The sequence below is a fragment of the Equus asinus genome, chromosome 2, assembly GCF_041296235.1.
Source record: "Equus asinus isolate D_3611 breed Donkey chromosome 2, EquAss-T2T_v2, whole genome shotgun sequence".
In the NCBI taxonomy this organism is placed as follows: Eukaryota; Metazoa; Chordata; class Mammalia; order Perissodactyla; family Equidae; genus Equus; species Equus asinus.
The window spans coordinates 179,040,344-179,055,442 of record NC_091791.1 but is presented as its reverse complement, the minus strand read 5'-3'; the positions used below and the strand labels follow the sequence as shown (position 1 = coordinate 179,055,442).

The 15,099-nt window shown below is 44.6% G+C and overlaps 1 long non-coding RNA gene across 3 annotated transcripts in view; it reads left to right on the top strand.

Moving 5' to 3' along the window:
• Positions 1 to 1,670: 1,670 nt before the first annotated feature.
• LOC139044551 (uncharacterized) overlaps positions 1,671 to 15,099 on the top strand; it is an 82,587-nt gene continuing 69,158 nt past the window's right edge. For all 3 annotated transcript variants that reach the window (XR_011501545.1, XR_011501546.1, XR_011501544.1), the window contains exons 1-2: positions 1,671 to 1,966; positions 2,971 to 3,065. This is a non-coding gene — a long non-coding RNA (uncharacterized lncRNA). The remainder of the gene's footprint in view (positions 1,967 to 2,970; positions 3,066 to 15,099) is intronic.

Below are 15,099 nucleotides of genomic sequence, written 5' to 3'. Positions count from 1 at the left end.
TGCCAAGTGGCAAGGTGCTCTTTCCCCTGTATTTCACTCATAAAGGGGAAAGGAGTCAGATGACTGTCCCTTAGCACGTGTCCTTGGAGTTGGAGCTCAGTCAACTCAAAGAATCACTGAATGCGATTGCAGAGGTCCCAGGGGTATTTTTGTCAGTACTGCTTTTTGAGGCTGAAGACACAGAGTCGTCCATGTTCTGGTGGGAAAGACCACTGGGCTAGAAGGCAGGACCTGGGCTCTGAGCCAGCTCTGTCAGCAGCTGTGTGAGTTACTGAACCTCTCATGACTTCCCTCAGTTGAGCAAGACCAAGACCTGGAGCCCAAGAGAGGACCCTGGGCAAATGCAGGGGCTAGGCTGGGGCAGCAGAATGTGCTGAGGGCAGTGTGGAGGGCACGGCCAAGGCTCAAAGAGGCCAGCCTTCTCTTTCGTGGAAGCCCAAAATGAAGCCTTCTGCCCCCTCCTGCCTCCCATCTATACCCATAGCCTCCCTTCCCTTTCCAGGCAGCCAGGTTGGTCCTGGCCTGGACTAGGTTTCTGTTTTGTCAAAGTAACACCTAGGTTTCTGCAGGAACACCATTGGGAGTAGCATGAATTCACCTTTGGTTTTGGGGTGGAACTTGAGTGGCTTCTCCAGGTGCATCGTCTCGGCTTAGACCATCCTCTCGCCAAAGGGCTGTACTTTACCCCCTTTTATGGGAAGCACACAGTCTTCCATCCCACCCCAGGTTGGGGCTGGGTCGGCATGACCCAGGCGAAGCATTTGAGGCAGGCCAGCCTATTCATAGGGTCAGGCTGGGCATCCCATTGGCCTGTGCCTTATAGTTGAGCTGACACTTGTTTCGGAAGATCCTCTTTCAACTTGATGACCTTCAGTCTGTCCTTCATAGACATTTTAGGGCAAAGGAAAAGTAAGGCCTGGTCCTTTAGTGACTTGAGCCATATCTTAAAATCAGTGTTGCCTCCCCTCCCGGACCCTGAGTCTGGCTTTTGGAGTCAGAGTTGTTGCCTAGGCTGGGACCCTAAGCTGGGGCCCACTGTATAGTGCATGCTGATTTCTCCCCATAGGACCCTGTACACACTTTGGGAGCCTGGGATGGGCAAATCCTAGCCCCTGCCCTTCTGTCACTGTGGTGCTTCAAAGAAACCTGTGGAAGACGGGACCTGCTATTGTGGCTCCTGCCAGTGGGCTTTGACAATAAGGAAAGGTGTCTATTTGTGTAGGAATGCCACTGAAGTGGAGTGTCTGAAACTCATATTTCCAGAAAGATTGGCGGTTTTGACCTCAGATACTTCATGTTTCACACCAGGCAGCTTGGGCACGGAGAGCCTCCTCCACCAACCTGGCTGTGAAGACCTGGCAGCTGTTCGGGCTGAAAATAGTAGTTGCTTCGAGTTTTAATCGCAGCACGAGAAGGGACTCACGTACACACTCCGTGACGTGCAAATGTGGGCTCAGAGGCTGTTCCGGGCATCGGGGCAGAGTTCACAAGGGGCTGTGAGATGAAACTGGAGATTCTAGTAGCCCAGGAGGCGGAGGAGCTGAGGGCTTCTTTTATGTGGGGCTGTCACTTCCTTCCTGTGAACAGCAGGTGACAGGGGCCAGCTGAGCCTCAGTGGCCAAAGTGTCTTTGCACTTGCAACCTGGGACAAGGTTTAGGAGGAAGAAGAAGAAGCCAGTTTATTGTTTCTGTTTTAAGCAAAACCTCTCGTGTTCTCCCTTTAGCTCAAAATGCTAATTTTTAAAGTGTTTAAGTTATTACATGAAAATAAAAACCTGAAAGCAGTCTGTTAAACAGACTAGTGACGGCAGCACGGAAAGGCACGGATCTCCTCTCTGCCCATGAGGCCCATGTCACCTCCTCCCCCTTTTCCTCTTACTTCGCGGCTGCTGTTTCCCAGGGCCTGCCTGTGCCGAGCCTGGGCACTAACCAGGGGCTCTGAAAACATGGGACGACGTATCCTCAGGTATCTAAACCATGTCCAGAGTGTTCCAAACTGTACCTACTGTCTTTCTCTCTCTCTCTCCCTCCTTCCTTCCTCCCTTCCTCTTTTCTTTCCTTGAGAAAATAGAGTCTATTAGAAAGGGCATTGTGCAGTGCTCTAAGAAGACTGGGGTTGCTCTCTTGTCATTTTCTCGGCCAGGAGGCTTAGTGGGCCAGTAGAAAGTGCTCGGGCCTTGGAGAACAATGGGCTCAGCTTTGAATCCCAGATATGCTATTTTGTACTTGTAGAACCTTAGATAATTTGCCTAAATTCTCTGGCCACTGTAAACTGAGAATAATGCCTACTCTGCAGGCTTCCGCGAGGTTTGACTAGGACAGTCGACATAAAGCCTCGGAACCTATTAGCACCCGGTGAATGCTGATCGCGTTCACTGAGTGATCACATAGCATTTTTGAGACTTCTAATGAAAAGTAAACAGCATGGAGGTACAGAGAAAGGACTGGCCCAGGCATCACACACACCATCAACTCGTTGTACCCAACCACTTGACCTTGGGTCACTAGCAACATATCTCCACAGCAGGGTGCATGTGGGAGCTGGGATGTGGTGCCATTCATCTCTTATACCAGTTTAAATCTGCTCCAGAGAGAACTGGGATTGCTAGAGTCCAAAGTTGGAATACAAGTTGCTGAAACAATTTCTTTAATGTTTATACAAAGTGTTGTAAATAAAATAAATTTCACAAACTATTCAAAAGACACGGGGGGCTGGCCCAGTGGCCTAGTGGTTAAGTTCATGTGCTCCACTCTGGTGGCCCAGGGTTCATGGGTTCGGATCCCAGGCACAGACTTACATATTGCTCATCAAGCCATGCTGTGGTGGTGTCCCACATACAAAATAGAGGAAGACTGGCACAGATGTTAGCTCAGGGCCAATCTTCCTCACCAAAAAAAAAAAAGACATGGCAAGCTCATTGCCCACTCTGTCTGCAGAAAGTATCAGCTATTTTAAATCTTCCCCAAAAGGTACAGAAAGAAGTAGATGGCATCTTGTGGCACAGAGGAGAGAGCCTGACTAGGAGCCTGGAGACCTAAGTTCAAGCCTCAACAGATGACCTTGGGTAAGTCATTTGCTTTCTCTGCACATTAGTTCTCTCATCTGTAAAGAAAGGATGATGATGATAATAATAGTTCTACATGCCACAACTAGCTCACAATATTATAATAAAAATCAACTGAGATAAGCATTTTAAAGCCTTCTACAAAGTGCAAGTGCAAGGCATGGTTGTCTCACTTTGCAGGAAGGTCTCCAGTCCAGTCAGCAGCCTTTGCTGGACTAGCAGGTTTCTGGTGTTGATTTGTATGCTTGAAAAGGTGTAGTAGCTGACTGTAGGCAATGCTACCATCAAAGCCTGGAGGTGGTCAGAGGAGGCAGGCTTCTCAAAGGGCAGATGATGTAAGGCTGAGAGGGCCGACTATTACAGGAGGGGCAGACGCAGGAGTCCTTTGGACCTCCATAACTGGAACGCTCTCTGCCTTTGTCCTACTCTCCTCAAACACACTGGAGACGCTGTATGCTGTGTGAGCACAGGCTCCCCCCCTCTCAGCTACCTTTCCCTCTCTACTCCCCTTGACCAAGGTGCCTGTGGTAGATGGTCAGTGCTCACTGAATGTCCTGTGTTGTGTTGTTAGGTTGAGGCCAACCTGCTACGAGCAGAACTGACACGTGTGGCTTCCACACTGAGGTAATCAAGAGCTGGTGTCTGTTGGTATGTAAATTAGTATGTTAGGAATGTAAATTGATGCAGCCACTGCGGAAAACAGTATGGAGTTTCCTCAAAAAATGAAAAATAGAACTATCTTATGAGCCAGCAATCCCAGTGCTGGGTATATATCTGAAGGAAATGAAATCAGTATCTTGAAGAGACATCTACACTCCCATGTTTATTTAGCATTATTCACAATAGCCAAGACATGGAACAACCTAGTGTCTGTCAATAGAAGAATGAGTAAAGACGTGGTATATATACATATATACATATAATGGAATATTATTCAGCCGTGAGGAAAAAGGGAAATCCTGCCATTTGTAACAACATGGATGAAACTAGAGGACATTATGCTAAGTGAAATAAGCCAGACAGAGAAAGACAAATACTGTATGATCTCACTTGTATGTGGAATCTTAAAAAACAAAATTTGAATTCACAAAGAGTAGAATGGTAGTTACCAGGGGCTGAGGACTGGGGAAAGTGGGGAGACGGGGTCAAAGGGTACAAGCCTTCAGTTATAAGATGAATGAGTTCTGGGGATCTGATGTATAGCACAGTGACCGTAGTTAATAATACTGTCTCGTATACTTGGAAGGTGCTAAGAGAGTAGATCTTAAGCATTCTCGCCACACACACACACGCATGCACGCACACACACACAAAAGGTAACTATGTGAAGTGATGGATGTGTTAATTAACCTGATTGTGGTAATCATCTCACAAAGTATATGTATCTCAAATCATCACGTTGTGCACTTTAAATATATACAATTTTATTTGTCAATTATACAAATAATTGGAGACAAAATTTATTGTCTCCAGTCAATAAAACTGGAGGAAAGAAAAGAGCTAGTGTCTTCCTTCCATCATTCTCTACTTCCTCTGCCTGGTGTCCAGGAAGGCACAGCCACAGATGGGGGTCTGACTTGCAGTGGGCTTTATGGAACTGGGAAGTAAAACCGTTATCGTGTTCAGCCACTGAGATGTGGGGATTTACTCTGGGATTGCAGCATGGTGCGGTGTAGCCTGCCCTGGCCAACATGGCGGTGCGCTCGCTTGCTGCCCTCCCGCCTCCCACCCGCCCCTCAGGTCTGTGCGATCTTGCGTCTGCTCTCACTGCACAGGGAAACAGCTACTCGCGGAATTGACTGCTGGCCTCATCCTTACTCTTCTACACACTGCTGAGCTGCCTCATGTGCTTCAAACTATTCTTTCTCACTTAAGTTTTCTTCATTATTTTAAATTTTTAAAAAAGTAATACATTCTTATTTTAAGGAAATCTCCCTTATCTTCCTAATTACCTATTTGCTTTCTATTCTGGTTGCTTTTTCTCTTAATCCTTCTAGAGGCAGATTTTTCCCCCAAATCTGCCTCTGGCCCTCTTCTCCACCCTACCCTCCTCACCCCCATGGCCTTGATGTGTCACCCATGCCCTAGCTGTTCACACGAGACTGCATTCCTCGTCCTCAACTCCAGGCCAACATTTCCAACCTCTCTAGACGTCTGCCTAGAACTTCAGTCAACTTCTGGAGATGAAACTGTCCAGAACTGGACTTATTATCAGTCTTTCTCTTTCTCCTTGCTGCCCCACTCTGTCCGCCCGATTTCACCCAGGCTTAACCCCTGGATTTCATTTTTGACTCTTCTCTCATCTCTCTTCTACCATGCCCTTATTCTATCAGTTGTTGAGTGCTGTGGGTTCTCTCATCTGGTCCCTTCTCTGTATTTTCGCTACTGTTTCACTACATGTATGTATGTAATTGCATTGAGATTGGACTAGAAAGACACACACTGGACTGTTGACCACGGTTAGTCAGAGACAGATCAGAGCCCGTTCTCTGTAGGGACGCTTCCTGGAAGTTGCTTGTTTCTGCCTTTACCCCATTGGCCAGAACCTTAGTCACACAGGAACACTGAGCTTCAGAGGAGGCTGGAATAGACTTTATTCCACGTGGCCTTGTGTCCAGCTGAAAACTGGGAATACTGTTACCAAAAAAAAAAGAAGAGCGTGAATATTGGAGGACAATTAGCATTCTCTCCTGACTTTTTTAACCAGAAGATTTTAAAATTAACAATAGCTGCTATTTACTGAGCTGTCACCATGTATTAAGCACTGGGCTCGGTCCTTCAGGTGTGTTATCTTGTTTACTGCCCACACACCTATGGGCTAGGGTCAATGCAATGACTATCACTTTGAACTTAGTGAGGTTAAGTAACCCGGCTAAGGTTACACTGGTACAAGGCGGCAGATCCAGGACCTAGACACAGAGCTGCTTGGCCCCAGAGTTCTTAACTCAGGTACTATCCACATACTCTGCATTGGTTACTGGTCTTAACTGAAGCAATGGAAGCTGACTGTGATGGAGTTAAGCAGGAAGGGAGTTTATTGAAATACTGGGTAGTTCACAGAATGATTGTGAGGATAGGTCACGAAGCTCAAAGCGAAGAGGCAGCAAAAAGAGCCTAGTTCCCTTTAGAACTAGTGGTTTTGGTGAGAAAACTGCTGATGTCTTCCTACTGGCCAAAGTGAGAAAGCTGCCTGTCCCTTGCTTCCTGTGCCGTCAGCTGTCAGTTCCAGGCCCATGTGGCTCTTCCTGATGGGTGCAGCCAGATCCCAGGCCAGGGCGCCAGGTGCAAGGGAAGATGGGAAAGCCCATATCTAGCATATCTATACGCTATGATGGGAAGCTGTCCTCATTTTCTCCAGACTTGGAAAGGGATTTAAATGCTGACATATTACCACGTCACCAATCTATTTCCTTATTTCCCTCGTTTTAGGTTGAAAAATTTGAGCAAGTCGAATTTTAATGGATTACTTTAAAAAGTTTTGAAATGTTTGATTCTCCCTTTGGCCTGTTTTTCTCTTCAGAAATTCCTTTGAAAGCAGTGGTCTATTCATTCCTGGCCTCTACAATAGGGTGTGTGGTAGACAGAATAATGCCGCCACACCGCCCCCCCCCCCCCAAAGATGTCCATATCCTATTCCCTGGAACTCGAGAATATGTTACCTTACGTGGCCAAAGGGACTTTGGAGATGTGACTAATTACGTATCTTGAGATGGGAGAGTATCCTGGATCATCCAGGTGGGCCCAATGTCATCACAAGGGTCCTTATAGGAGAAAGAGGGAGGCAGGAAAGTGAGAGGCAGAGAGATGTGTTGACCCAAAGCAGAGGTTGGAATGATGCTTTTGCCGGCTGGAGACTGAGCCAAGGAATGCAGGCGGCCTCTAGAGCTGGAAAAGGCAAGGAAACGGATTCTCCCCTGGAGCGTCCAGAGGCCATGCAGCCTTGGACCCCTTGCTTTTAACCAGTAAAACCCATTGGGACTTCTGACTTACAGAACTATAAGATAATACATTTGTATTGTTTTTAAGCCGCTAAGTTTTGTGGTAGTATGTTACAGTAACAATAGGAAGTTAATACAGGGTGCAAATTAAAATGCCTACGAAGTCCAGAATGTACCATAAATGAGTAGAGTGGGTTATAGGTAAAAACATTTTTATAAAATATGTGGCTCTTTCAGTCTGTCTTTCGTTTTTCCAGTTTTGATAGAGATAGTGCAAAAATATTTAATTTTCATCCTGATTTTATCTGTAAAAAAGACAATAGTAGAAGTATGGTGATAAATGGCTACTTATGTAATGTGATGGCAGGTAGAGATTAGAGGGTGGTGGGGATTGCGGTGAACTGGGAAGTGAATAAGCTGCTGAATGTGAATAAGCTGAAGCCCATTGTTACCTTGTAGCTCCCACCCTTGCTCCCTTCCCGCCTAGACACACGTGATCACATCCTGAGGCTGATTTGATTTTATCTGCTCTCTCTCTCTCTTTTCAAAGCACTTTACAAAGCCTAAGCAGGAAGTCATTAGAAAGTCAGGTTTTCAAAAGTGAGGCACTGCCTAAAACATTCTCCACACTTCTTACACTCTTTCTCTGCCAGGGCAATCTTCATGGAGATCTGCAACCAGTCAGTGGACAGATATTTATTGAGCATCTAGGAGGATTAAGGCTCCATGGGGTGCTGGGAGCACTCAGAGAGATGGACAGCAGCTCCTCGTGAGCATGGCCCTTATACTGAGGGGACAGCGTGTCTCAGGCAGAGACTGCCTGACCTAACACTTCTTGAGGAGTTGGGATGCAATGTGACTCTCCATGCCAGCAAGGTATTTGCTCAGACAGCTGAGGAAATCTGGTATTTACATGCCTCTGCCTTCTTCTGGTTTGTGTTTTCCCTGGAGGACTGCTAAACACTGATTAGGACTCAGGGAGCCTGGCGCTAACTCCAGTTGTGGCAAAGTCACTCCCTGCACCTGTACACTGGTGCCAAACCCACAGGTGAGCCCAGTCTCTCTGTGGTTACAGGGAGTGACCAGGCGGACGCAATGCTTTCCTGGTGCCTTAGCCCCCCAGGGATGTGACAGGACTCCACGCTGGTGAAACTGCGCTGAGGGGAACAGCGTTGGACAGGGTATTTTGAGTTCCAATTTATTCTGCCCAATTCCCATGGTGCCTGGATCCATGCTGCACACATAGTGGACCTGAGGTTAACGTTAGGTGAAAATAATAATTGTTAGCGTAGTGAAAATGTACTGAGTGCTTACTCTGTGTTAGGCACTATGCCTAGGTCTTTATATTGATTTTCTCTTTTTATCCTCACAACTGCTCATAATAGTTATTATTGTTACCCCCTATTTCACAAACAAGAAATGTGAGGCTCAAGTCTCACTTATGCTTAGTGCCAGAGCCAAGATGTGAAGGCAGGAATCCATTTATTTTGTACGTGTGACCTGAGTGAAAACTCTATTAATTAAAGCCTATGGCATTAGACTTTGGGGGTCCTAATGTGGTTTTTGAAAACACGTGTGCTTTAATTTGTTCAGTCAATATGCTCCTGAAAAATTGACTAGAAAAATGAGTGTAAACATCCTAGGGGCATATGGGACATGTCTCTGTAACACGTACAGTGTTTAGCTCTGTGCCCTGCACGTAGAAGACCTGGAACAAACCTTTGTCTAATGAATGGATGAATGAATGAAATAGTTGTAGAAGTTAATTTGAATTTTAAATGTACTCAGTAAGACCAGCGTTTGAAGGAATGTGTAGGTTACCAAACAGTGTCTAGGTTGATCCGGTTTATTTAAAGTTACCCATAAGTGGGCATTCATGCATAGAAATACGACTAGAGGGATGTTTCAAAATGGACTTTTACTTTCTTCTTGTATTTTTCTGTACTGTTAAGTGTTTTAAAATTGGGGATGCGTCGGTCACAGTCTGGGTCCCACTTGAAGCAGAAACTCATGGGGAAAGACGTGGTGGAGTTGATTTGGGACTTGATTCCCGGAAGAGGAGTGAAGGAGCGAGGAGATGGAGACAGGCAGGGGGAGAGCCCTTATCAGGATGTGTAAAGGCTGCGGGGATGGGTCATGAGAGCTCCTTGCCACAGGGACTTGCGAAAGGCCAGGAGACCAGAGCAGTAATGCACTGGCTCCCAGTCCTTGTTGGCATGAACACCTCCACTTTTCTAGGCTCTGCTTTTGAGGGCCCAGTGGGCCCATAGAACATAAGAAAGGGCCCCGAGTCTGAAGGAAGAAAGAGGCATGTCAGTACCCGGTGAGTCTGAGCTTCCAGAGCTGCCCACCACAGCTGTGGCTAAAATCAGAGGTGGGGACATGAAATAGGAGGCGTCTGCTATGGCATGGTTTTCCAAAAACCAGCAAGACAATTTTTAAAATAAACAACTGAAGACATTTCCATGAAGCAAAAAGTTGTTCTCTGATTTGACTTTGCAAATCTGGCCTTTCATAGATGAGGTTGTTTTCAGTGAGATCCTGATGTGCACAGTGTTACAGGTCAGGCTCCCGGGAAGCAGACTTGGAGACAGAGCATCTGTGCAGGAGGTGTACTGGGGAATGCTCTGGGTTCCATACCTGTAGGACTGGGTTTGGGCAGAAGCTGGGCTGTGATGCAGCCACAACAAGGCTTCAGCTGATTCCTTGGGAACTCTGAAGCTGGGATGGCCTGCAGAGGGGCACTGAGTTGGGGCAAGGGCACTGAGCTTTTATCCACAAGCATCCTCCAGTTGCTGGATGCCAGATGCCCAGGGAGAGGACACACTCTTGCGTGAGGTAGCTGAAGGCAATTCTAGGAAAGGGCTTAGAGCTGATGCCTGTCAACTGAGGTATTAGGGACCTGGGTAGGGCAGTGCAGTGCCTACTGCAGGTGGCTTTTAGCAAACTTGCACTTGAACATCTGGACCAATAAATAAAATTGAAAAATTCAAGCCCAGGGAAAAGAGGAAAACAGTTCAACAGCAACTCTCCCTTCTTTCTGTGGCAGGCCAAACTGAAAAGATGCAAGGAAAAGGGCAATGTAATCTTCTTATATGTTAAATGATGACTTTGGACTAGATCAGGAATTACAAACTGGTGGCCCACAGGTCAAATCTGTCTGCAAAGACTGTTCTATTTGCATGAATAGTTTTTCAAATCTAGATTTCTGGCTTCTCTTGAAAATTTGGAAGACCTGGCCCATTGGGCCCACATTCTTTCATGACAAGTACCAACCAGAGCGGAGTAGCAGGTGCCCACTTTAGCCCCCTTACCCCTTGTCCCCTCCAGCCTGCTTCAGTCATTTGTGTTACTGCCTGACCCTGTAACCATTTGAGTTTGTGAGCTCTGATCTCTGAGGTTCCACCTACCTCTGATGAGCTGTGACTCCATTTGAATAATCTTGCATACCAATCTCTTCCTGGAGATTAGGCAAATCAGACCTTTATTTATTTATTTTTTTTGAGGAAGATTAGCCCTGAGTTAACTGCTGCCAATCCTCCTCTTTTAGCCAAGGAAGACTGGCCCTGAGCTAACACCCATGCCCACCTTCCTCTTTTTTATACGTGGGTCAGCTACCACAGCATGGCTTTTGCCAAGCAGTGCCATGTCCGCACCCGGGATCCAAACCAGTGAACCCTGGGCCGGCGAGAAGAGGAACGCGCTAACTTAACCACTGCAGCACCGGGCCGGCCCCAATCAGATCATTTCTTTGTAGGCTAGCTTTCTGGCTTTGTAAATGAGGATCTCGGTGACCCTGTTCTTGACTATGATCATGAAGCAAAATGCTTTTGGTGGTTGCGGTAGAGGCTAGGTGGGATTTTCTAGCCACTAGAATATTATTTAAGTCTCGGTGGTTCCCATGCCTGCCTGAATCTTAGGATTACTTGTGATTTTATAAAAATATAAATTCTCAGGCTCTCCTAGGGCCCTCTGGTGCAGTAGATCTCAGCCAAGTAGGGGCGGTCCAAGAATTTTTATTTTTAATTGATTCCACAAGTGATTTTGGTGTGCCGCCAGATTTAGGAACCATACTGGTGCCTCCTAGTTGCTCCGTGTATTTAGTGCTTGGTTCACGTGTTATCAACTTCTGGTCTCCCAGTGCACGGGGATCCTTTCTTATCCACCCCCATCCTTTAGTGCCAACACCTGGCACAGTGCTCTGCAAATCCTATGCACCCAGTGACTGTCTAGTGAATGAATGATTGAATGAACGAACATTTATGAATAGCTCTCTTCTTTAGAATGTGAAGAGCACAAACCTCCAAAATCACGTGTTGAAGATCATTTGATTTAGAGAATTTATTTTATAAATATGGTGTCAAATAAGCCAGAGAGGGGCAGAGTCCTAGCTTTATCTTGGGAGGTTTTTGCTTTGGGGATGTTAAGAAATAAATGATTCCTTCTAAAGAGAACTTATGCTTTTCATCAAAAGATAGATTATTCACCCACCCAGCGTACTGTATGTGAGTTATTTGTACAATATTTCAAAACCCGAAAATTGACTCAATAAAAAGGGAAACTTTCTAAAATATGCTGAAATTTTGCCTTGAAACATCAACTTTGAAAGAATAAGACCAGGAGCCTCTTTCCTACTAGGAGACAGAGGCAATGGTACAAATGTAATTTATTGAACTATGGTTTATTTATGAGGCGTTCTGCTTCCAAAGAATTCAGGAAGTATGTGTGTGCAGAGGGAAGGTGTGCCGATTGTCCCAGTGAATTTGGATCTTGAAGCAGGACAATCCAGAAAATTTTGGCTCAGAGAAAATCTTGGAGCTTGTTTGGCTGTTTACATGATCCGTCCTTCCTAGAGGCCCTTTGCCTTCTCTGCAATTTCTGGGGGTGGGGTGCTTCCAGCGGAGGCCTCAGGCTTCAGAAAAGCTGCAGATGGGTGAGACGGAGAATCTGATTGGCCTGAACTTGACTGGCTGTGGCCTGCCAGGTCCGAACCAGCAGCCCTGGACAAGGTTGGTACTGAGGATCAGGAACAGTTTTTTCTCAAGTGCTCAAGAGTCTCTGTTAGGTCAGTTTCATGAGTTTTTTGGTACTACTAATGATTTCTATCTTGAACTCAATCAGGATATGTTTATAAAATCTGTGCTTTACATCACTGGCACCTGCACTTGTTTATTTTCTTTGTCTTAAACAAACAATAACATTATAATGCAACAAACTCTTCAAATTCATGCTGTGTAGACAAAGAAGGTTATGGTGCTGAAAGTGAACCATTGGTAGGTTTGCTGAAGCCCAGGCAATAACTTCAAATGTTCACTGCCAGCTGAAAGTCGGAAGGCACAAATGAATGAAAGGTGAGTGGGAATTTCAATGTTTAAAAATACACATTGCACAAAGGATACATTCACTGAAGTGGGCTGTGGATTGGTTGGAATAGAAATATCAGCATTGACCCTATTGTCTGTGAAGTTTGGAATTATGGCTACTTGTGACATGGCATTTTGTACCCACATTTCTATATCTGTTAATAGCTATTGTGACTCCTGCTACTGCTGCCACTACTGTCATCACACTCCTTGTTGTTGTATCAGCTGGCCCAGTCCATGCCATCAGAAGACCTTGAGAAAGCCTGAGATTTGTCATGGGCATAGACTCCAGAGCTACTACTAGATTTGGGCAAAGCCATGAGAGATTTGATCAGATATTAATTTACTACTGTAGGTTTGTGGCCCTATCCAATGAGGATATTCAAAGAAGGCAGGGTTCTATCCAGTTCAAAGATCTGTGGAAATAAGGAAGACTTTTTAAAAATCTTAGGAATCAAAGAAAAGCACGAAGGGGTAATAGCAGAGTGGTGAATGCTGACTTCCTGAGAAATTAAGCAATGCGTTATTTCATCTCAGGCTTTCAGTGGTCTGACCTCTCCAGTTGAGGGGAGTGATATAAGAAGTCTTAACAGAGCTCAGGGTCTCCCGTTAAAGTTGTGGATGTGAATCCAGTTGGTGTCCGGGCCAGGGAGCTCTCTGGTCATTAAGAAACCTTACTCTGCTAAGGAGGTGGTTCCAAAATTGTTAGAGAAGAGACCCCAAAATAGTGTTGGATGACAAGTGATTTTTTTTTAGAGGATATGCCACCTTTTAATATTGAAAAGATTCAGAGTTAATTATAGAACTGTTGAAGAGAATTGAACTCATACTAATACAACATTTTGGTTATAAAGATTCAAGGACATTTTATATTTTAAGCACTTTTGTGAAGTATTATCAAGGTGATCAAGGAGTAATTTTCAGCGTGAAAGTAGCAGAATAGGAAATCAGAAACCATGATATTCACGGGATTTCAGCTTCCACCAAAAGCTTGTCTTTGCTACCACTGTTTTGGTTTTCACTAAGAGACACTTATTAAGGTCTCACTTGTAAAATAAACGAATGAGCTCTGATCTTGTTCCTCTAAATCTAGCAGTCCATTTAGCTGGTGAAAAGAAAATTTTATAGGAAGAATGATATAATTTATACTAGAAGCTCACTTTAAAGAAGTTAATGGTCCAGGTAACATTTCTGAGAAATCAGTTAGAGATGTGCTGGAGCAAACACTAAAAATCTCTCCAATTGGTCTTTATCCATCTGAGACATTCTCTGACCATTGAATTCGGCCTAAAATTTATATTTTTCTCTCTGCAAATTAACAAATCACGTAAAAACATATTGATATTGTTTTTGACTTGTGTCGAACAACAGAATGCCAAAGGAATTCCAAAAAGTGAAATATGGGATGAGATAATCTCTTGGGCTTCAGGAGATGTCCTTAAGACTCCATCATTCTACTTTGTATCCTAGAAAGTTGCTGAATGGGATAAAATTGAGATATGATAGCAAAATGACACTAATGATAACAAAAAGACACTTTTCATTTGGACACTTTATAATTCCAAGCAAGAGTTATCCATCTTACCATTTCAGTTTTTGAAGGACTAAATATTGTACATGTTAGCCAAAGATAAAACACTAATTCAAGCTGACTATTCATCTTTCATTTAGTCAGCCACATTTATTGGACATAAAAATGTGCTAAGCATCTTGGGAAATTATGAAAGGGAGATGGAGGCCTTATCCTGGAGTATAAATGAATGGAGTTGTCTCTGGGCTTTTCTATAGACTTTGGCTCATCGTGGGCTCCTAGATTGTAAGTTACTTAGGAGCTTCCATCTCTGCCAGCACTTGTCCTGTGCTCTGTAGAATGCCACTTTCCCCAGGGAAGGCAAGCCACCCATTCTTTCTTCATTGTGGGATAGCAGCAGGTATGTTTCTCCCCATTTTGCCCATAACGAAAGTGAAGAGAAATAAATTGTAAAAGTTACTTCAGATGACTTCATCTGACTCTGAAATCTTAAGATTTCACTGCAAGTAACAGAGAGGAAGGTGTCGTAAACGACAGGCAGGATCTCCACTGTCATAAGCTGTACTTCCTGGAAGAGTGTTGAATGCGCACAGAGTGTGGTTTCTGTATAGTTACGAAAAAGAGAAACATTCAAGAAATTGGTGAGCCTGCACGTCTCTCTTGTGACAAAAGAGAGTCTCCTGACTGAAAGTTTTAAAAAGTCATGTATGTATTAACTTGAAAGCTGTAGTAAAAGAAAAAAACAATCCCCTCAGACAGTAGACATATTTGATGGAATTCTTCAGAGGGATGTGGTAATTTTATAACTGAGAATGCAAACATAAAGATTTAAGGAATGATAAGTTCTCCCAGTGGAAATCTCTTCCTCTTCCCAACATGGCATGCGATTGCCTGCAGGCTTTTCTAGTCAGAAAAGCATCTCTTACCCAGGAATATTCAGGAAGACTCTCAGTCCTTCTGCTAATTTATGTCTGTGTGATTAAGATCTTTATAGGACAATGGTGCAATATCAGGATCAGTAACCAGGGACTTTGGAACGATAGCAGACACTCAGAAACCCCTCTGCTGGGATGAATGTGCAACTCTGAGAAAACACACGTTCCTTTGTCAATTAGGTTTTTAGGTTCATGGCCTGAGAAAACAATGAAATCAGTCAGGTATTTAGAAAGAGGGAGTATGATACAATAAAATCTCTCACAATG